The 23,518-nt window shown below is 43.3% G+C and overlaps 1 long non-coding RNA gene across 2 annotated transcripts; it reads left to right on the top strand.

The window, feature by feature from the left end:
• The first annotated feature begins 314 nt into the window (after window positions 1-314).
• LOC110494540 lies at window positions 315-14,333 on the top strand. Of its 2 annotated transcripts, none has more exons than XR_005037067.1 (6): window positions 315-1,448; window positions 1,647-1,782; window positions 2,015-2,206; window positions 10,223-10,333; window positions 13,270-13,408; window positions 13,510-14,333. It is a non-coding gene; the product is annotated as an uncharacterized LOC110494540 (long non-coding RNA). The 2 variants fall into 2 exon arrangements; XR_005037066.1 differs by having other exon boundaries at window positions 2,015-2,248.
• The last annotated feature ends 9,185 nt before the right edge of the window (window positions 14,334-23,518 follow it).

Raw genomic sequence — 23,518 nt, 5'->3', positions numbered from 1 at the left:
CGTTTCCCGGTGATAAAGGGCGGGACAAATGGCTACTGACTGACATTACGGAGGATGTAAGGGCTGAAACAACACTGAATAACAAGAGCTTTTGGGGAGAAAATCAACTCGATAGTACATGTTGTGTGACGCGTATTTGCGATCATATTCTAACCAACTGATTCTGGAATAACTCAATGCTATATATTCGATGATGAAATTATGGGTAGCGACAGAATTTTAACCCTACATTTAGACAAATTCCCAGGTGGAGTGCATCTGGGTCCTTTGCTCTGGGGCTTCAAGATGGCTACGCTGTTTTTGTTCAGCTAGTTTGGAACGTCACTGTAGAAATTAGTTTGGCCACGCCTCTTACAATACAGTTTTTGCATACTGTCAAAACCACATGGGGAGTGTCAACACAGGAAAAGTTGGGTTCTGTGTGAAATACATTTATGGAATTGATAAAATGATCCAACTTGAGAATTTGCTGTTTTTGATAGGAAATTCATATTGTTAGGCGTGTGTATGCCTATATATCATTTTTGCGGTGCATATCTCGTGGCCTAAATGTAGAAATATATATATATATACAATTAAAACAAAAAAATAAGACAATGACAATATGTTGAAGGCTATTTATCTGTGCCATCATTGCCTAGAAACCTTAGCCCTTGCCCTAAAAGGGTTGGTTTCCCAGACACAGCTGCCTAGTAGTATTTTTCAAAATTACACTTATTAACTGAGAATCTCCAATGAAAGTGTTGTTTTTTTTGGCCAGGACTATGATTAATCGGGAAATTGTCACTGAATGTTTGTGATTATAGATGAAGATGAGCACCAGCTACCGATTTTTTTTGTGGTTAATGTATCCCACAAATAGGGTTGCGTGTCTCCCCTCAAAGATGGAGAGGAGAAAAGAGCGCACAAAAAAAACATATCGAACAGATTGGTTTTTAGATGCATGAACAACTGAAAAATATATTTAACATTCCACAGTGCATAGGACACTTCATGCCCCATCAATGATAGGCCTATGTGCCATGGGTAGCCTAAATCCATATTGAGTTGTCAGAAAACGTTTAGGCTATTCCCTAAATCCAATTTAAACATTGCTCTCTAGGCCTATTAAAGGGACGTGTTGCAGTGTTACGACAATCATTTCGTTTGTCTCCTAGGCTATAATTTTAATGGACATGTGTCCCCCAATTGGGTTTGTAACATAAAGCACCAGCTTTAACAAATTGTGCACCTGCTGATACATTCGAGTTTGGTGTTTGCTTCAGGGAATACTCAAACAAGACGGCTTGTGTTGAGAAGTAGAAATAAAAGCTACTTAACAGAAACAATGAGCACTGGAATACCTTGTAGTGGAAGTAAAATAAGTCTAATATCTAAAGCCTGGATTCGTTATTAGGGCATTTTGTATTCACTCGACAAGGATAACTCGACGGTGGCTTTGGCAAAGGGTGAGTTTCCCTCAATTTAGGTGTTGTTTGGCAATTGGTTTTGTCCCCCGAATTTAAATGGTGCAGTTATTAACTCTACTTCCAAAAGCTACAATATTTTTGATGTGGTTAACTGATGCGTTAAATACCTATCCAGGTGTTGTAAGATCTGGACAGAGGAACGCACCCATAAGCATTTGTTTGCTTTGCTTTTTGTAGAGGTCCATTGGCAGCACCTCTGCCACATACCTATCCCAGGCCCCCTATAGTCCCTACAGGAGTATGGTGTCTTCCTATAACCAGCTGGCTGCCAGCTCTCTACTCAGCCAGCAGTATACTGCTGCCTTGGGTCTGGGTGAGTGAAACTTTCTTGGAGAGAGACCCTATCAAACACACAACCACCTTCATGATGTATTTTATTTCAAGATTTTGTCAAAATAGCCCTTGAACTGTTATGAGGCCCTTGTACATAACTGCTATGTCTTTAAACTTTGTCACCATGTAGCATCTCATCTAATGATGTCTGAGGGAAACTGTCCCCAGATCTCTTGAAACGTCTTTCCCAATTATTCCCTGGCCTTCCTCAGGAGCAGGACTTCACAGCCTTCCAGTGAGAAGAGGCCTGGTGGTAGAGCAGGCTGTCCAGACAGTACCAGCGGATAATTCTGTCCACAGAAGTGGCCAGTCTGCCGCCCAGCAGCAAAGAACGGAGTCTGGTCAACCTCCCGAACGCTCTGGCAGAGATGATCCTCAGTCTCAGGGGACGACTGCCTCCAGTGGTAAACTCAGACAACAGGAATGAGGGCTTCTGGTACAGCCTGGTACATAGTTTGAGTAACACCTGCTGTGTTTTCATTCCTTCTTTATGAATTCTCATCACTTTAGGGAGCAGGATAACTACATTGAGCTCTAAAATTATTGAGTGACAATTATTTTGGGGGGGGCTCTGTAATCCAGCACTTTGGATTTTAAATGATAGAATGACTAGGAAGGTAACCTTTTAGATGTAGGACCTGCGTTGTTCTGGTGCCTGTTCCGACTGACATTTTCGCTTTATAAATCGATATGTGGATACCCCAGATCAAACTGGCTTGCGTTGAGCAATAGTCCTGGTTCCAACGGACACAGTATACAGTCGTGGCCAAAAGTTTTGAGAATGACACAAATATTAATTTCCACAAAATTTGCTGCTTCAGTGTCTTTAGATATTTTTGTCAGATGTTACTATGGAATGCTGAATGTAACAGTATAATTTTTAAACCGTCCCCTCGCCCATACCCGGGCGCGAACCAGGGACCTTCTGCACACATCAACAACTGACGCCTACGAAGCGTCGTTACCCATCGCTCCACAAAAGCCGCGGCCCTTGCAGAGCAAGGGGAACTACTACTTCAAGATCTCAGAGCAAGTGACGTCACTGATTGAAACGCTATTTAGCGCCCACGCTAACTAAGCTAGCCGTTTCACATCCGTTACATTCACCCCCCTTTTGACCTTCCTCCTTTTTCCGCAGCAACCAGTAATCCGGGTCAACAGCATCAATGTAACAGTACAAGTTTAAACCGTCCCCTCGCCCATACCCGGGCGCGAACCAGGGACCTTCTGCACACATCAACAGTCACCCTCGAAGCATCGTTCCACAAAAGCCGCTGCCCTTGCAGAGCAAGGGGAACTACTACTTCAAGGTCTCAGAGCAAGTGACGTCACTGATTGAAACGCTATTTAGCGCCCACGCTAACTAAGCTAGCCGTTTCACATCCGTTACACTCACCCCCCTTTTGACCTTCCTCCTTTTTTCCGCAGCAACCAGTAATCCGGGTCAACAGCATCAATGTAACAGTATAATTTTTAAACCGTCCCCTCGCCCATACCCGGGCGCGAACCAGGGACCTTCTGCACACATCAACAACTGACGCCTACGAAGCGTCGTTACCCATCGCTCCACAAAAGCCACGGCCCTTGCAGAGCAAGGGGAACTACTACTTCAAGATCTCAGAGCAAGTGACGTCACTGATTGAAACGCTATTTAGCGCCCACGCTAACTAAGCTAGCCGTTTCACATCCGTTACATGAAGTATAATTACAAGCATTTCTTAAGTGTCAAAGGCTTTTATTGACAATTACATGAAGTTGATGCAAAGAGTCCATATTTGTAGTGTTGCCCCCTCTTTTTCAAGACCTCTGCAATCCGCCCTGGCATGCTGTCAATTAACTTCTGGGCCACATCCTGACTGATGGCAGCCCATTCTTGCATAATCAATGCTAGGAGTTTGTCCGAATTTGTGGGTTTTTGTTTGTCCACCCGCCACTTGAGGATTGACCACCAGTTCTCAATGGGATTAAACTGGGGAGTTTCCTGGCCATGGACCCAAAATATAGATGTTTTGTTCCCTGAGCCACTTAGTTATTTTGCCTTATGGCAAGGTGCTCCATCATGCTAGAAAAGGCATTCCTCGTCACCAAACTGTTCCTGGATGGTTGGGAGAAGTTGCTCTTGGAGGATGTGTTGGTACCATTCTTTATTCATGGCTGTGTTCTTAGGCAAAATTGTGAGTGAGCCCTCTCCCTTGGCTGAGAAGCAACCCCACACATGAATGGTCTCAGGATGCTTTACTGTTGGCATGACACAGGACTGATGGTAGCGCTCACCTTGTTTTCTCTGGGCAAGCTTTTTTTCCGGATGCCCCAAACAATCGTAAAGGGGATTCATCAGAGAAAATGATTTTACCCCAGTCCTCAGCAGTCCAATCCCTGTACCTTTTGCAGAATATCAGTCTGTCCCTGATGTTTTTCCTGGAGAGAAGTGGCTTCTTTGCTGCCCTTCTTGAATCCAGGCCATCCTCCAAAAGTCTTTGCCTCACTGTGCGCGCAGATGCACTCACACCTGCCTGCTGCCATTCCTGAGCAAGCTCTGTACTGATGGTGCCCCGATCCCAAAGCTGAATCAACTTTAGGAGACGGACCTGGCGCTTGATGGACTTTCTTTGGCTCCCTGAAGCCTTCTTCACAACAATTGAAACGCTCTCCTTGAAAGATCTTGATGATCCGATAAATGGATGATTTAGGTGCAGTCTTACTGGCAGCAATATCCTTGCCTGTGAATCCCTTTTTGTGCAAAGCAATGATGACAGCACGTGTTTCCTTGCAGGTAACCATGGTTGACAGAGGAAGAACAATGATTCCAAGCTCCACCCTCCTTTTGAAGCGTCCAGTCTGTAATTTGAACTCAATCAGCATGCCAGAGTGTTCTCCAGACTTGTCATCGTCAGCACTCACACCTGTGTTAATGAGAGAATCACTGACATGATGTCAGCTGGTTCTTTTGTGGCAGGGCTGAAATGCAGTGGAATGTTTTTTGGGGGTTCAGTTCATTTGCATGGCGAAGAGGGACTTTCCAATTAATTGCAATTCATCTGATCACTCTTCATAACATTCTGGAGTATATGCAAATTGACATCATTCAAACTTAGGCAGCAGACTTTGTGAAAATGTATATTTGTGTCATTCTCAAAACTTTTGACCAAGACTGTATATATATTTTTTCTGAGCCTGTGAGACATAGCTTGTGAAATCTGAAACCACTTCGAGCTGGGATATCTCTCCTACCATTTTAATTTTCTCTTCCGACTGTCCATCAACTCCTGGCTGAACCCTACATCTTGCTTACTGCTTATGGTAGTCCATCATATTCGGTGATGACTTCCACTTCTGAGTTAATCGTGAATTCTTTGGTGACTGTAGAGTCCAATCCAAGATCCACAAACTTTATTGCAGGTTGGGCAAATGCAGTCTGTGTTGGCAGGGGCAGGAAAGGTTGTATGTCTCCCGGTTCAATTCCAGGCTGTATCACAACTGACCGTGATTGGCAGTCTCATAGGATGGAGCACAATTGGCCAGCGTCATCCGGATTTGGCCTGTGCAGACCATCCATTGTAAATAAGATTTTGTTCTTGACTGACTTTTCTAAATAAATAAATGTTATTATTTAGATTTTTTAAATAGACACTCACAGCCGCTACAAGGACAGACTGAAGGTCTTCCGGAGTGTGGGCCACAAGAGCACAGTCATTAGTGTACTGCAGCTCAAGAACCCGCTCCATCAAAATCTTGGTGGTTACTTGGAGCCTCCTGATGTTGATTAGGTTTCCATCCAGCCTGAAGTCCACCACAACACCCCTGCTCTCCTCAAGCTCCTTCTGGAGAAGCTGGGTGACACATAGGAGGAAGATGTTAAAGTGTACCGGCGCCAGCACACACCGCTGCCTCACACCGATGCTTACTCCAAAGGGCACTGACTCCTGCCCTCCTATGGCCACCCAAGCCATCATCCCATCATGTAACTGGCAAAAGATGTTGGCAAATTGGTCTGAACAGCCAACTTTGAATAGAATGCTCCATAGTAGTTCCCTGCTCACAGTGTCAAAGTCCTTGGAGAGGTCGACAAGGCTATGAAAAGGTCCTGATGGTTATAGATGGTGACAATGTTTGCATCCCACCGCTACTGGGGGAAGATCTCCCGGTCCCAAACCTCAGTAAGTAACCTCCCTTCTTAAGTAGCTCTACCGGGAAGCTGTCAGCGCCAGGAGTCTTGTTGTTGAGGGAACAGATAACTGATAACACCTCCTGTAAGGTTGGTGAATGGTTGAGGTCTTGGATGGGTTGACAGACAGGCAGTTCTTCCAAGATGGAGTGGTCTGTAGGAGAATGCTGATTGAGCTTCAAATTGGTCAGCCAAATTGGTCAGCCCACCTCATCAGTATCTGGTTTTGGTCCTTCAAGAAAGTCAGACCATCAGCTGTTTTAATGGGGATGATGGAGCGACTTCTAGGGCCATGGATGGCTTTAGTTGAGTTGTAGAAATTGTGCAAGTCATTATGTCAGCATAAATTTGGATTTCCTGTGCCTTATTCGTCCACCATTTGTTCTGCAGAGCATGCAAGGTTGTTTGCACTTCCTTGCGGGATGCACGCCATTGCTTGCGACGGGTAGTAGATGTGGGGCTAGTTGAGTAGCCCTGTGCATATTGTCCAGTAATGTTGTGATGGTGTCAGCGTTCTCATCGAACCAGTCCTGATGTTTCCTACCTCTGTAGCCAATGCCGAGGTAGCGGCGCACCTACCACGCGCTGCCAGCACGCTGCTTTTCTCTCAGGGTGCCTCCCCTAGCCTTTGTCGTACCAGACTAACCCACAAGGCAGCGGGACAGTGGTTGATGGCTGCCAGGATGTGTCCACACAGAGGTGGGCCTGTACAGACGCATCTCTTAGGCCCACTGCTGCTCCGAGATCCCCTGCAGATTAGCCTGGAGTTTTAAGACAACAAGTTAATGTGTGCCGCCGCGAAGAGGCCCGACAGGAATCTTGGTCATGGAGAGGCTTTGTACCGGCAAGGGGAGACTTGTGCATGAAGCTGCTCCCCAATTCACCACAAGGGGTAGCCGGTGGCAGCGAGCTGTAAGCGAGAGTATGTAAAGCACATGGTAAGTGTGCTAACCTCTACCTAGGCACTATACGGGTCACATGCACCCTGCGGTTGCCTGCCAACACAACCCTACATTACTGCCACAGACAAAGCACATGCCTGCAATCGTTACATTGTAGCTGAACAGGAGAGTGGTTTTATTGATTTTATATCCAACAATGTAAAATAATTCTGATTTTCAATAAATGCATTACAATTTAGCAGATTAACACTGGAGTGATAGATGAGCAGATGATGATGTGAGAGTAGTGATACTGGTGTGCAAAAGAGCAGAAAAGTAAATAAAAACAATATGGGGAGGAGGTACTGTAGGTAGATTGGTGGGCTATTTACAGATGGACTATGTACAGCTGCAGCGATCGGATAGCTGCTCAGATAGCTGATGTTTAAAGTTATTGAGGGATATGTAAGTCTTCAGCTTCAGCAATTGTTGCAATTCGTTCCAGTCACTGGCAGCAGAGGATTGGAAGGAAAGGCGGCCAAAGGCGGCTTTGGGGATGACCAGTGAGATATACCTGCTGGAGCGCGTGCTAAGGGTGGGTGTTGTTATCGTGACCAGTGAGCTGAGATAAGGTGGAGCTTTACCTAGCATAGACTTATAGATGACCTGGAGCCAGTGGGTCTGGCGACGAATATGTAGCGAGGGCCAGCCGACGAGAGCATACAGGTCGCAGTGGTGGGTGGTTTAAGGTGCTTTGGTAACAAAACGGATGGCACTGTGCTAGACTGCATCCAGTTTGCTGAGTATAGTATTGGAAGCCATTTTGTAGATGACATCACCGAAGTCGAGGATCGGTAGGATAGTCAGTTTTACTAGGGTATGTTTGGCGGCGTAAGTGAAGGAGGCTTTGTTGCGAAATAGAATGCCGATTCTAGATTTGATTTTGGATTGGAGCTGTTTGATATAAGTCTGGAAGGAGAGTTTAGTCTAGCCAGACACCTAGGTATTTGTAGTTGTCCACATACTCTAGGTCAGAACCGTCCAGAGTAGTGATGCTAGTTGGGCGGGCGGGTGCGGCAAGCGATCGGTTGAAAAGCATGCATTTGGTTTTACAAGCGTTTAAGAGCAGTTGGAGGCCACAGAAGGAGAGTTGTATGGCATTGAAGCTCATTTGGAGGTTAGTTAACACAGTGTCCAAAGAAGGGCCAGATGTATACAGAATGGTGTCGTCTGCGTAGAGGTGGATCGGGGAATCACCCGCAGCAAGAGCGACATTGTTGATATATACAGAGAAAGAATTGAACCCTGTGGTACACCCATAGAGACTGCCAGAGGTCTTGACAACAGGCCCTCCGATTTGACACACTGAACTCTATCTGCGAAGTAGTTGGTGAACCAGGCAAGGCAGTCATTTGAGAAACCAAGGCTATTAAGTCTGCCGATAAGAATATGGTGATTGACAGAGTCGAAAGCCTTGGCTAGGTCGATGAAGACGGCTGCACAGTACTGTCTTTTATTGATGGCGGTTATGATATCGTTTAGTACCTTGAGCGTGGCTGAGTTGCACCCATGACCAGCTCGGAAATCGGATTGCACAGCCGGAGAAGGTACGGTGGGATTCGAAATGGTCAGTGATCTGTTTATTAACTTGACTTTCGAAGACTTTAGAAACAGTTTGGGTCAAGAGTGTCACCCCCTTTGAATAGGGGGATGACCGCGGCAGCTTACCAATCTTTAGGGATCTTGGACGATATAAAAGAGAGGTTGAACAGACTGGTAATAGGGGTTGCAAGAGCTTCTTGTAGAAAACTCAACATCCACTAGCTCACTTACTGCCTATACTTCCGGCGCCGGTCAGAGATGGCCGCCTGGCTTCGTGTTCCTAGGAAACTATGCAGTATTTGTTTTTTAATGTCTTATTTTTTACATTGTTACCCCGGGAAATATTAGGTTTTATTACATACAGTCGGGAGGAACTATTGGATATACAGTGGGGTAAAAAAGTATTTAGTCAGCCACCAATTGTGCAAGTTCTCCCACTTAAAAAGATGAGAGGCCTGTAATTTTCATCATAGGTACACTTCAACTATGACAGACAAAATGAGAAAAAAATATCCAGAAAATCACATTGTAGGATTATTTATGAATTTATTTGCAAATTATGGTGGAAAATAAGTATTTTTATCATAGGGCTGAGATCCCGCTAACGGGAACGATATGACAACAGCCAGTGAAAGTGTAGGGCGCCAAATTCAAAACAACAGAAATCCCACAGAAATCCCATAATTAAAATTCCTCAAACATAGAAGTATTTCACACCATTTTAAAGATACACTTCTTCTTGTTAATCCCACCACAGTGTCCAATTTCAAATAGGCTTTACGGCGAAAGCACCACAAACGATTATGTTAGGTCAGAGCCAAGTCAGAGAAAAACACAGCCATTTTTGCAGCCAAAAGAGGAGTCACAAAAATCAGAAATAGCGAGAGAATGAATCACTTGCCTTTGATGATCGTCATCAGAATGCACTCCCAGGATGGGATGTTTGTTTTGTTCGATAATGTCCATCATTTATGTCCAAATAGCTACTTTTGTTAGCGCGTTTTGTAAACAAATCCAAACTCACGAAGCGCGTTCACTATGAGCAGACGAAATGTCAAAATGTTCCGTTACTGTCCGTAGAAACATGTCAAATGATGTATAGAATCAATCTTTAGGATGTTTTTAACATAAATCTTCAATAATGTTCCAATCTGAGAATTCCTTTGTCTGTAGAAAAGCCATGGAACGCTAGCTAACTCATACATAAACGAGCGTCACGAGCTTGTGGCACTCTGCCAGACCACTGACTCAAAGAGCCCTTATGAGCCCCTCCTTTACAGTAGAAGCCTCAAACATCTAGTGGAAGCCTTAGGAAGTGCAACATGATGAATATCCCAAAATAGGGTTGAAAAACGTTGAAAAACGACCAACCTCAGATTTCCCACTTCCTGGTTGGATGTGTTCTCAGGTTTTTGCCTACCATATGAGTTCTGTTATACTCACATACATCATTCAAACAGTTTTAGGAATTTCAGAGTGTTTTCAATCCACATATACTAATAATATGCATATATTAGCAATTGGGACTGAGTAGCAGGTAGTTTCCTCTGGGCACCTTATTCATCCAAGCTACTCAATACTGCCCCCAGCCATAAAAAGTTAAGGGGAACTGACCTCACCTCCTGACCCACAGATATCCCTCTGTCTTGCCTATATCAACACATCGCTCTCCTCTCCTCCATCAAATACATTGCAAAGTCTTCTGGCTTTTTACAAACTCTTCTATTCAAGGCTTTGTCTTTATCATGTATTTAATATCTCAATGTTCAAAGTTTAGCCGATCCCAACAACGGAAACATGGCTCCCTCGGGATACATCATCAGAGTCGGTACAGCCACCCGGATTCTTCATGCTTCGCGCCGACAGAAACAAGCATCTCTCTGGTAAGAAGAAGGGCGGGGGTGTATGCCTTATGATTAATGAGACGTGGTGTGATCATAACAACGTATAGGAACTCAAGTCCTTTTGTTCACCTGACCTAGAAATCCTTACAATCAAATGCGGCCGCATTATCTACCAAGAGAATTCTCTTCGATCATAATCACAGTCGTGTATATCCTGCCCCAATCAGACACATCGACGGCCCTGAACGAACTTAATTTGACTATGTAAACTGGAAACCCTATATCCTGAGGCTGCAATTATTGTAGCTGCGGATTTTAACAAGGCTAATCTGAAAACAAGGCTCCCTAAATTTTATCAGCATATCAAATGCACGATCCGGTCTGGCAAAACCCTGGATCATTGTTATTCTAACTTCCGCAACGCATATAAAGCACCCCCCCCCCCCCTCCTTTTGGAAAATCTGACCACGACTCCATTTTGTTGCTCCCAGCCTATAGACAGAAACTAAAATAGGAAGCGCCCGTGCTCAGGTCTATTCAACGCTGGTCCAAACAATCGGATTCCACGCTTGCTTTGATCACGTAGACTGGGATATGTTCCGCATAGCGTTGGACAGTAACATTGATGAATACGCTGATTCTGTGAGCGAGTTTATTATTAAGTGCTTCGGTGATGTTGTACCCACAGCGTCTATTAAAACATTCCCCAAACAGAAACCGTGGATTGATGGAAGCATTTGCGCAAAACTGAAAGCGCGAACCACTGCTTCTAATCAGGGCAAGGTGACCGGAAACATGACCGAATACAAACAGTGTAGCTACTCCCTCCGCAAGGCAATCAAACAAGCTGTGCGTTAGTATAGAGAAAAAGTAGAGTCGCAATTCAACGGCTCAGACACGAGAGGTTTGTGGCAGGGTCTACAGTCAATCGCGGACTACAAAAGGAAAACCAGCCCCATCGCGGACCACGATTTCTTGCTCCCAGACAAACTAAACAACTTCTTTGCTCGCTTTGAGGACACAGTGCCACTAACACGGTCCAAAACCAAAACCTGTGGGCTGTCCTTCACTGCAGCCAACGTGAGTAAAACATTTAAACCCTCGCAAGGCTGCCGGCCCAGACGGAAACCCCAGCCGCGTCCTCAGAGCATGCGCAGACCAGATGGCTGGTGTGTTTACGGACATATTCAATCAACCCTTATCCCAGTCTGCTGTTCCCATATGCTTCAAGAGGGCGAGCATTGTTCCTGTTCCCAAGAAAACGACGATAACTGAGCTAAATGACTATCGCCCCGTAGCACTCACTTCCGTCATCATGAAGTGCTGTGAGACTAGTCAAGGACCATATCACCTCCACCCTACCTGACACCCTAGACCCACTCCAATTTGCTTACCGCCCCAAAAGGTCCACAGATTACGCAATCACAATCACACTGCACACTGCCCTAACCCATCTGGACAAGATGAATACCTATGTAAGAATGTTGTTCGTCGACTACAGCTCAGCATTTAACACCATAGTACCCTCCAAACTCGTCATTAAGCTCGAGACCCTGGGTCTCGACCCCGCCTTGTGCAACTGGGTACTGGACATCCTGACGGGCCGCCCCCAGGTGGTGAGGGGGTAGGTAACAACATCTCCACCCCGCTGATCCTTAACACTGGGGCTCCACAAGCGTGCGTTCTGAGCCCTCTCCTGTACTCCCTGTTCACCCACGACTGCGTGGCCATGCACATCTCCGACTCAATCATCAAGTTTGCAGTTGACACTACAGTGGTAGGCTTGATTACCAACAACGACGAGACGGCCTACAGGGAGGAGGTGAGGGACCTCGGAGTGTGGTCTCAGGAAAATAACCTCACAGTCATTGTCAACAAAACAAAGGAGATGATCGTGGACTTCAGGAAACAGCAGAGGGCGCACCCCCCTATCCACATCAACAGGACATTAGTGGAGAAGGTGGAAAGTTGTAAGTTCCTCGGCATACACATCACGGACAAACTGAAATGGTCCACCCACACAGACTGCGTGGTGAAGAAGGCGCAGCAGCGCCTCTTCAACCTCAGGAGGCTGAAGAAATTCGGCTTGTCACCAAACACACTCACAAACTTTTATAGATGCACAATCGAGAGCATCCTGCCGCGCTGTATCACCGCCTGGTACGGCAACTGCTCCGCCCACAACCGTAAGGCTCTCCAGAGGGTAGTGAGGTCTGCACAACGCATCACCGGGGGCAAACTACCTGCTCTCCAGGACACCTACACCACCCGATGTCACAGGAAGGCCAAAAAGATTATCAAGGACAACAACCACCCGAGCCACTGCCTGTTCACCCCGCTATCATCCAGAAGGCGAGGTCAGTACAGGTGCATCAAAGCTGGGACCGAGAGACTGAAAAACAGCCATCACTAACATTTAATGTCTGCTGCCAACATACTGACTCATCTCTAGCCACTTTAATAATGAAAAATGTATGTAATGAATGTATCACTAGCCACTTTAAACAATGCCATTTTTATATAATGTTTACATACCCTACATTACTGATCTCATGTATATACTGTACTCTATACCATCTACTGCATCTTGCCTATGCCGTTCAGCCATCGCACATTCATATATTTGTATGTACTTATTCATTCCTTTACACTTGTGTGAATAAAGTAGTTGTTGTGAAATTGTTAGGTTAGATTACTTGTTAGATATTAGTGCATGGTCGGAACTAGAAGCACAAGCATTTCGCTACACTCACATTAACATCTGCTAACCATGTGTAAAATTATAACATTTGATTTGATTTGCCTAGATTAACTCTGGTCTTCAATTTAGGCAGTAAATTGTCTTGCCTGCAGAGATCAGCAAGCCGTAGCCTATAGTCTATATTTTAACCACACCTAAGATGTGGTTTGGAGATTGTGGTCTTTCTCTTCTTAATCCCTGTATAAAAATGTGACCCTCGGTTGTTCTCATTCAGACCCAGAGAAGAAGGTGGACTCTGGGGTTAGTAAGGGCCAGAACAGCGAGGGCACAGTGGACGAGGATCCTCCAGGGGAGAAGTTCTACTACGACAAAACAATGCTTCTTTGACAGTCTCATCTGAGATTTAATTTTAGGTATATAAAAAAAATTAACAGGTCTTTTTTAAACCATTTTCCTGTTTGATGATGGAGTGGTGAATTAAATCTGACTTTTTTCTCCCCTCTGTGTGTATCAGGACCACCTGGGCGGAGTAAAGGACGCTGAATGTGGAGACGTTTGGGGTTCCGGGTCGATTTCTGAGGGGCAGTGGATTCTGAGGGGTCTATCGTGGCAGGAGTGCTGGGAGTGCCAACCCCATGCCCAAAGTGGACAGTGCAAGGGTGTGAAAATGGATATGCAGTTTTTCCACCTCACTTACTGTCCTTAACGTTAGCTTTTTGTCTCGTTTTAGTTTCCTAGATGCTTTCCAACTACAATCACTTGGCATCTCTTTTTGTTTGTTTTAATCTTTTACTGTTATTTATGTAAGAGTTGACACTGAAGTGTCCGAAGATTCCTTCCCTCTCTCTTGAAACACTTGTTATTGGCCCTGTAGTAATTAAATCTAAATGACCAAATTTAATATTTTATGGTTTCTTTTCTCCTTTGTGCCTTGTCAAAGTTTAATCTTTTTTTTTTTTTTGTCTGGCTTGTAACTATTTGCACAGTAATCACAATTGTGTACTTCATTTATTCTGACCACTAAGAAACTTTCATTCATGGTAATGTAATTTCTCTACATATTAGAAGAAGCATCCAATTCTTGATTTTGCCCAATGAGTGGAAGGGGGAGCCATTATTCTTTGTTTACTTCTTAGAGATTGGACCAAAGCAATGTACCTACATTTTATTTTCTACATTTGGGCATGTCTAATGAATGCCCAAATGTATACACATTTTCCACTTGCTAACTTGGTTATGGTTGTACAAAAGCAAATAATTGTATTTCTCTTGAAAGTGAAAATTCACATTGACACTGTGGGAAACTTGTATTGTTACTAATCCATTAATAAACTACATGACATATTGATTGTGTTTGGATTTTTCACATTCTGCCAACAGTGAACTTCAAACAATTTGCAGAAGTGATTTGATCTCAACAATATGTTTACATGCTGCTCCAACTTTTATTTTTTTATTTTTTTATTTCACCTTTATTTAACCAGGTAGGCAAGTTGAGAACAAGTTCTCATTTACAATTGCGACCTGGCCAAGATAAAGCAAAGCAGTTCGACAGATACAACTGTACTGTAGTGTTAATAATTTGTATATGCTGGTGTGCAGAAATCGGCTAGCTAAACAGCAAGCAATGCAGGTGTAGAAGCACGGTGGCTAGGAAAAACTCCCTAGAAAGGCCAAAACCTAGGAAGAAACCTAGAGAGGAACCAGGCTATGAGGGGTGGCCAGTCCTCTTCTGGCTGTGCCAGGTGGAGATTATAACAGAACATGGCCAAGATGTTCAAATGTTCATAAATGACCAGCATGGTCAAACAATAATAATCACAGTAGTTGTCGAGGGTGCAACAAATCAGCACCTCAGGAGTAAATGTCAGTTGGCTTCTCATAGCCAATCATTCAGAGTATCTCTACCGCTCCTGATAAATCTACGATAATCGATCATTTCAATAAGCATTTTTCTACGGCTGGCCACGCTTTCCACCTGGCTCAGCATCTAGAGACCCCCTGCAGTAACTTGCCCAAGCCACCCCCACTACTTCTTCACCCAAATCCAGACAGCTGATGTTCTGAAAGAGCTGAAAAATCTGGATCCCCACAAATCTGCTGGGCTAGACAATCCGGACCCTCTCTTTCTAAAATTATCTACCAAAATTGTTGCAACCCCTATTACTAGCCTATTCAACCTCTCTTTCGTATAGTCTGAGATCCCCAAAGATTGGAAAGCTGCCGCGGTCATCTCCCTCTTCAAAGGGGGAGAGACTCTAGACCCAAACTCTTGTAGACCTATATCCATCCTGCCCTTCCTTTCTAAAATCTTCGAAAGCCAAGTTAACAAACAGATCACCGACTATTTAGAATCCCACCGTACCTTCTCCACTATGCAATCTATGCAACCACGCTCAAGGTCCTAAACGGTATCATAACCGCCATCGATAAAAGACAGTACTGTGCAAACCTCCAAATGAGCTTCAACGCCATACAACACTCTTTCCGTGGCCTCCAACTGCTCTTAAATGCTAGTAAAACTAAGTGCATGTTCTTCAACCGTTTGCTGCCCCCACCCTCCTGCCCGACTAGTATCACTACTCTGGACGGTTCTGACCTAGAATATGTGGACAACTACAAATACCTAGGTGTTTGGTTAGACTGTAAACTCTCCTTCCAGACTCACATTAAGCATCTCCAATCCAAAATTAAATCTAGAATCAGCTTCCTATTTCGCAACAAAGCCTCCTTCACTCATGCTGCCAAACATACCCTCGTATCCTACCGATCCTCGACTATCCTCGACTATCCTACCGATCCTTGACTTCGGCGATGTCATCTACAAAATAACCTCCAACACTCTACTCAGCAAACTGGATGTAGTCTATCACAGTGCCATCCGTTTTGTCACCAAAGCCCCATATAGTGTACTACCCACCACTGCGACCTGTATGCTCTCGTTGGCTGGCCCTCACTACATATTCGTTGCCAAAGCTACTGGCTCCAGGTCATCTATAAGTCTATGCTAGGTAAAGCCTCGCCTTATCTCAGCTCACTGGTCACCATAGCAACACCCACCTGGTCATCCCCAAAGCCAACACTTCCTTTGGCCGCCTTTTCTTCCAGTTCTCTGCTGCCAATGACTGGAACGAATTGCAAAAATCAGTGAAACTGGAGTCTTATATCTCCCTCTCTAACTTTAAGCATCAGCTGTCAGAGCAGCTTACCGATCACTGTAGCTGTACACCGCCAATCTGTAAATAGCACACCCAACTACCTCATCCCCATATGTGTACTTACCCTCTTGCTCTTTTGCACCCCAGTATCTCTACTTGCACATCATCATCTGCACATCTATCACTCCAGTGTTAATGCTAAATTGTAAATATTTCGCCTCTATGGCCTATTTATTGCTTACCTCCCTACTCTTCTACATTTGCACACACTGTATATAGATTTTTCTATTGTGTTGTTGACTATACGTTTCTTTATCCCATGTGTAACTGTGTTGTTTTTGTCACACTGCTTTGGTTTATCTTGGCCAGGTCGCAGTTGTAAATTATAACTTTTTCTCAACTGCCCTACCTGGTTAAATAAAGGTGAAATAAAAAAATAAAAAAACTTTTTTTTTAACCATCTTACATACAAAACCTTATTTGTTCATAGAAAATTGTGAATAACTCACCACAGGTTAATGAGAAGGGTGTGCTTGAAAGGATGCTCATAACTCTGCAATGTTGGATTGTATTGGAGAGAATCTCAGTCTTAAATCATTTTCCACACACAGTCTGTGCCTGTATTTAGTTTTCATGCTAGAAAGAGCCGAGATTCCACTCTCACATTAGAGCATGGTTGCAAAGGGCATCGGTGTCTTAACAGTGCGATTCAAATTAATTTTTCACAGAAACGCTTGTTGCAATTTCGATGAGGCTCTCTTGTTCAGATATCGGTAAGTGGACTGGAGGCAGGGCATGAAAGGGATAACGAATCCAGTTGTTAATGCCATCCGTTTCGGGAAAGTACCTGTGTAATTGCGCACCCAACTCACTCAGGTGCTTCGCTATATCACATTTGACATTGTCCGTAAGATTGAGTTCAAATCATGGTATGATGATGGAAAGACCTGTGTATTGTCCTTGTTAATGCAGGCAGAGAAGAGCTCCAAGTTCTTAATCATAGCCTCAATTTTGTCTCACACATTGAATATAGTTGAGGAGAGTCCCTGTTATCCAAGATTCAGATCATTCAGGTGAGAAAAAACATCACCCAGATCGGCCAGTCGTGTGAGAAACCCGTCGTCATGCAAGCAGTCAGACAAGTGAAAATTACAGTCAGTAAAGGAAACTATAAGCTCGTCTATCAATTTTTAAAAATGTGTCAATACTTTGCCCCTTGATAACCAGTGCACTTCTGTATGTTTTAAAAGCGTTACATGGTCGCTGCCCAGATCATTGCATAGTGCAGAAAATACACGAGAGTTCAGGGGCCTTGCTTTAACAAAGTTAACCATTTTCACTGTAGTGTCCACTTGACTATGTCTCCATGTTACGGCTTTTGCGCCATCAGTACAGATACCGACACATCTTGACCACCAAAGTCCATTTGATGTCACCAAACTGTCCAGTACTTAAACAATATCCTCTCCTGTTGTCCTGGTTTCCAGTGGTTTGCAGAAGAGGATGTCTTCTTTAATTGACCCCCATAAACGTAACGGACATATACCAGGAGCTGTGCCAGGCCCGCCACGTCTGTTGACTCATCCAGCTGTAACGCATAGAATTCACTAGCTTGTATGCGAAGCAGTAATTGTTTCAAAACATCTTCTGCCATGTCACTGATGCTTCGTGAAACAGTGTTGTTTGATGAAGGCATTGTCTGTATAGTTAATTTTTTGGGCCTTTTCCCCCAGCATTGTCCCAGCCATATCCGCGACAGCAGGAAGAATGAAGAATCCTCCACAATAGTATGGGGCTTGCCTGTCCTAGCCACTCGGTAGCTTGCCATAGAAGACGCTTCTAGACCCTTCTTATTAATGATATCTGTTGCTTTTATACATGTCTTACCACTCAAAACTCATCTTAATTCTCGCTCAAAATACTCCCGTGGCTTTTCTTTCAAATTGGCATGTTTTGATCTCTCAATGTCTGCGCAAGAGTGAAGGTTTCATCGAGTTCTGAGATAGTACTTTTGCACATATAACACACTGTGGCTGAGGAAAGGCACTACTTCCAATATAAGTGAACCCCAAATCAATGTAGTTCCCATCATATTGCACCTCTTCTGTGGTCCAATGTCCCTGTCTGTTGTTTGGTGCTTTCCCGGGTAATGGGGCAGTAGCTCTTCGGCTGCATCAGATTCACAACTGTCAGTGTTCATGCTAGCTGGGCTAACAACAAACGTAGAATTACTGAGCATAGCATTGAATGTGCTCGTGGAAGCAGAACAACTTGTGTCGTCAACAGGTGCAGGTGTAGTACTGTTGGTAGTAGCAGTACTACCAGTAGAGCTGGTATGTGTCTCTATGGACGCAGGCCTTACTAAATGGACTGTTCTAAAATGTGAACAAAAAATGTTTAAATAACCAAAAAATTATTATTATTAATATATATTTTTCTTGTGAATCATATTTGTATTTGACGTACCCCCAACGGCATTGCACCCCAATTTGGGAATACCTGAACTTGACAGGCAGACAACTTCGTCCATTGCTTCCACCATCACAGTGAATTTTTCTGCAGTCTGTGCACAAGTGATAAACAGAGTAAAATAGGGATTGGCCCGATGGTGGTAAAGCACCAGGTGATTTGCATACAAAAACAGTAAAATCAGATACCTCACATGTACCTCACATGTCACATGTTGTGCTTCACCGTAGGGATGGTGCTAGGTTTCCTCCAGACGTGACGCTTGGCATTCAGGGCAAAAAAGTCTTGGTATCATCAAACCAGAGAATCTTGTTTCTCATGGTCTGAGTCTTTAGGTGCTTTTTGGCAAACTCCAATTAGGCTTTCATGTGCCTTTTACTGAGGAGTGGCTTCCGTCTGGCCACTCTGACATAAAGGCCTGATTGGTGGAGTGTTGCAGAGATGGTTGTCCTTCTAGAAGGTTCACCCATCTCCACAGAGGAACTCTAGAGCTCTGTCAGAGTGACTATCTGGTTCTTTGTCACCTCCCTGACCAAGGCTCTTCTCCCCAGATTTCTCAGTTTGGCCGGGCGACCAGTTCTAAAAAATGTCTAAAAACCTGTTTTGGCTTTGTCGTTATAGGGTATTATGTGTAGATTGTTGAGGGGGAAAAAAAACAATTTAATCCATTTTAGAATAAGGCCTAACAAAATGTGTCAACATACTTCAAAGTTGTTAAGTAATATATATTAAGCAATGTTCTTCTCCATTACAACTACTGCATTAATGAATTAATGAATTCTTTATTTCATTCATTCATTCTATGAGACTTTCCTGATATTCCAAGCATCCCTTGAATGTGATGGCACCATTGTTGTCGATGAAGAACTCAAGTGTTTGGTGTGTCTGGCGTCACCGATGTGATTTCATAGTGACATGTTGAGTTTGGGGAATCTGACTAGAAAGGATCCTGTATCAAAAGGAGGATATTTTGGTTTTGGAATATAGTGACACAAAATGTTACTAGAGTTTCCTACTCTATACCAAGTACCAGCATTGTTTACCTTGTGTATTTGCCACTCCAATGCTGACCTCATACATATCCTTCCCAAAGACTGGTGGGTTTTCATTTATGTCCTGAGAGTCTGACTTTTTTATTACCTCAAATGTAAGCTGTGGAATGAAATTGTTAGTTATGTACCTTGTTTGAGCTGCATAAAAGCTATGATAAATATGACAGATCAATTACATTTGGTAAATATTGTCAAGAAATACAGGAAAATATAAATAGATGAATGTTTCCTAGCTGGCTGATTTCTGAGTATTTGCTACTCTTCAGGTTCTGGTTCTGTCACATTCTGACCTTAGTTCCTTTGTTTTGTCTTTGTTTTAGTATGGCCAGGGCATGAGTTGGGGTGGGCAGTCTATGTTCTTTTTTCTATGATTTGGGATTTCTGTGTTTGGCCTGGTATGGTTCTCAATCAGAGGCAGCTGTCAATCGTTGTCCCTGATTGAGAACCATACTTAGGTAGCCTGTTTTCACCCTTGAGTTGTGGGTGATTATTTTCTGTTGTGTGTCTTCACCAGACAGGACTGTTTCGTTGGCGTTTCGGTCTTTCACTTTGTTGTTTTGTGTTTCAGTGTTCAGTTTGTTTCATTAAATATTAACAGCATGAACACTTACCACGCTGCGCTTTGGTCCTCACCTTCTTCCACCCACGACGAGCGTGACAGGTTCTGTTCATAGTCCACAGACTTGTGGACTATCATCATGCCTGTCTCTGGTCATACTGAGAAGTCCCTTTGGCTACTTGTCCACTCCCTCCCCCCAAAATGTAAATGCCACATGGTACTGTCACTCAACAAGGATCTGAAACAGAGTAGTGAGAATATACAGTTTAGAATCAGTATGATGGAGAAACGGGGAAATAATAAGAGCATTCTGGGACACTGAACAGGCTACAGGGTCAGCAACTACCTGATGAAATATATTGTAGATGTCCAAACTATGAGTCTGTACTCACTTTGCCCAGCTCATAAGGAAAAGGCCCAGGGTGCCCCTCTTCAAAATGGAATGAGTCATGATCCAGACCCTCTTCTGATGGCTCAAATCAAAGTGTATTTGTCAAGTGCACCAAATTCAACAGATGAACAGTGAAATGCTTGCTTACAGGCTCTAGCCAATAGTGCAAAAAAAAGTATTAGGTGAACAATAGGTAAGTAAAGAAATAAAGACAAAATAAAAATGAAGAAATAAAAACAACTGAGTAGGAGATACTGGCTTATCCAAACACCTGAGGGAATGGATATTCAAGATGCAGTCAATAGAGATGTCAATCTTTCCCTGGGGCATATTTTTTTGTTGTATTTTTGTGTTATTTTTTATGTCAACTTTGGTCATCCTGAACAGCAGCTTAAGGCTTAAGTGACATGTTTGTTTGGGCATCAGCTGTTTTTCTCATTTTGTCAGTCACCGACAGTTACTCTACTCTAGCCAGTTATCTAAACTTGTAGTTATCTTGGCTGAATACCGACCAGGCACACAGGGCACATGCAAAATGTTCTCTCTGCCCCATGGCAAAGTGTGTAGAACTGCAGAAAATTTTGCTTTAAAACTGCAACAAGGTGTAGAATTTTAGGAAATGAACTTTAAAATGTACATTTGTCTCTCTGCTGTCAAGAAGTGGGCCACTAACATTTGCTCGATTAGAACCCCCAAAAGGCTTGATCCGGTCCTGAACATCAAATTAATTACAGGGGTAAAAGGCTGTAGGCTTGTTCTCCACTGTAATGCTTATTATTGCATGAAACCCAATAATTTGCAAGTGTTATAGTTTGCAGAGTAGGGAGTCTTTGTTCATGTTGTAAGACCTTTGTGACGGTTCAGTGTGACGGTCAGTGTGGATGAATCTCTTCGAGGATGATGGTATTTCATGACTCTTACACCGGTTTAGTATTTAGTATTTATTATGATCCCCATTAGCTGCTGCCAAGGTAGCGGGTACTCTTCCTTGGGTTCAAACAGGGTTAAAACAGTTACAGTGGCAAGAAAAAAGTATGTGAACCCTTTGGAATTACCTGAATTTGTGCATAAACTAGTCATCAAATTTGATCTGATCTTCATCTTAGTCACAACAATAGACAAAAACAGTGTGCTTAAACTAATATCAGACAAATTATTGTATTTCTCTTGTCTATATTGAATACATCATTTAAACATTCACCTTGTAGATTGGGAAAAGTATGTGAACCCCTAGGCTAATGACTTTTCCAAAAGCTCATTGGAATCAGGAGTCAGCTGACCTGGAGTCCAATCAATGAGACGAGATTGGAGATGTTGGTTAGAGCTGCCCTGCCCTATAAAAACACTCACAAAATTTGAGTTTTCTATTCACAAGAAGCATTGCCTGATGTGAACTGTGCCTTGAACAAAAGAGATCTCAGAAGACCTAAGATTAAGAATAGTTTCACTTGCATAATGCTGGAAAGGGTCACAAAAGTATCTCTAAAAGCCTTGATGTTCATCAGTCCAGGGTAAGACAAATTGTCTATAAATGGAGAAAGTTCAGCACTGTTGCTACTCTCCCTAGGAGTGGCCGTCCTGCAAAGATGACTGCAAGAGCACAGTGCAGAATGCTCAATGACGTTAAGAAGAATCCTAGAGTGTCAGCTAAAGACTTACAGAAATCTCTGGAACATGCTAACATCTCTTTTGACGAGTCTACGATATGTAAAACAATAAACAAGAATGGTGTTCATGGGAGGACACCATGGAAGAAGCCACTGCTGTCCTAAAAAAACATTGCTGCACGTCTGAAGTTCGCAAAAGAGCAACTGGATGTTCCACAGCGATTCTGGCAAAGTATTCTGTGGACAGAATAAACTAAAGTTGAGTTGTTTGGAAGGAACACAAAAAAAGGCATCACACACCAACATCAAAACCTCATCCCAACTGTAAAGTATGGTGGAGGGAGCATTATGGTTTGGGACTGCTTTGCTGAAAAAATAAAAAATAAATAAATGGAAAAAATTAACAGAAAAATGTATTCCCAAGTTTATCAAGACATTTTGCATGATAATGTAAGGCTATCTGTCCACCAATTGAAGTTCAACAGAAGTTGGGTGATGCAACAGGACAACAACCCAAAACACAAAAAAAAATCAACAACAGGATGGCTTCAATGGAAGAAAATATGCCTTCTGGAGTGGCCCAGTCAGTCCTGACCTCAACCCAATTTACATCCTAAGAATATTGCTGAACTGAAACAGTTTTGTAAAGATGAATGGTCCAAAATTCCTCCTGACCATTGTGCAGGTCTGATCCGCAACTACCGAAAACGTTTGGATGAGTTTATTGCTGCCAAAGGAGGGTCAACCAGTTATGAAATGCAAGGGTTCACATACTTTTACCCACCCTACACTGTGAATGTTTACACAGTGTGTTCAATAAAGACATGAAAGTGTATAATTGTGTGTTATTAGTTTAAGCAGACTGTGTTTGTCTATTGTGGTGACTTAGATGAAGATCAGATAAAATGTTATGACCAATTTATGTAGAAATACAGATAATTCCAGAGGGTTCACATACTTTTTCTTGCCACTGTACATCACCACAAAACACAACAGCCTACATCACAAATAAAACAACACATCTTACAAGACATTACTACATTATTACTCTAATATTACAAATGTAGAATATTAAATCCACAATACAACAATTCCACAACATTACAATGTGTGTGTGTGTGTGTGTGTGTGTGTGTGTGTGTGTGTGTGTGTGTGTGTGTGTGTGTGTCAGTGCATGCGTGTGTACGTGCGTGTGTGTGTGTGTGTGTGTGGGTGTGTCTCTTCACTGTCCGCGTTATGCCGTGAGGTATTATTTTATCTGTTGTTTTTTTAAATCAGATTTTACTG

This window comes from Oncorhynchus mykiss, chromosome 17 (assembly GCF_013265735.2).
Source record: "Oncorhynchus mykiss isolate Arlee chromosome 17, USDA_OmykA_1.1, whole genome shotgun sequence".
Taxonomy (NCBI): domain Eukaryota; kingdom Metazoa; phylum Chordata; class Actinopteri; order Salmoniformes; family Salmonidae; genus Oncorhynchus; species Oncorhynchus mykiss.
The sequence above is the reverse complement of the archived record's forward strand: the minus strand, read 5'-3'. Positions and strand labels throughout refer to the sequence as shown.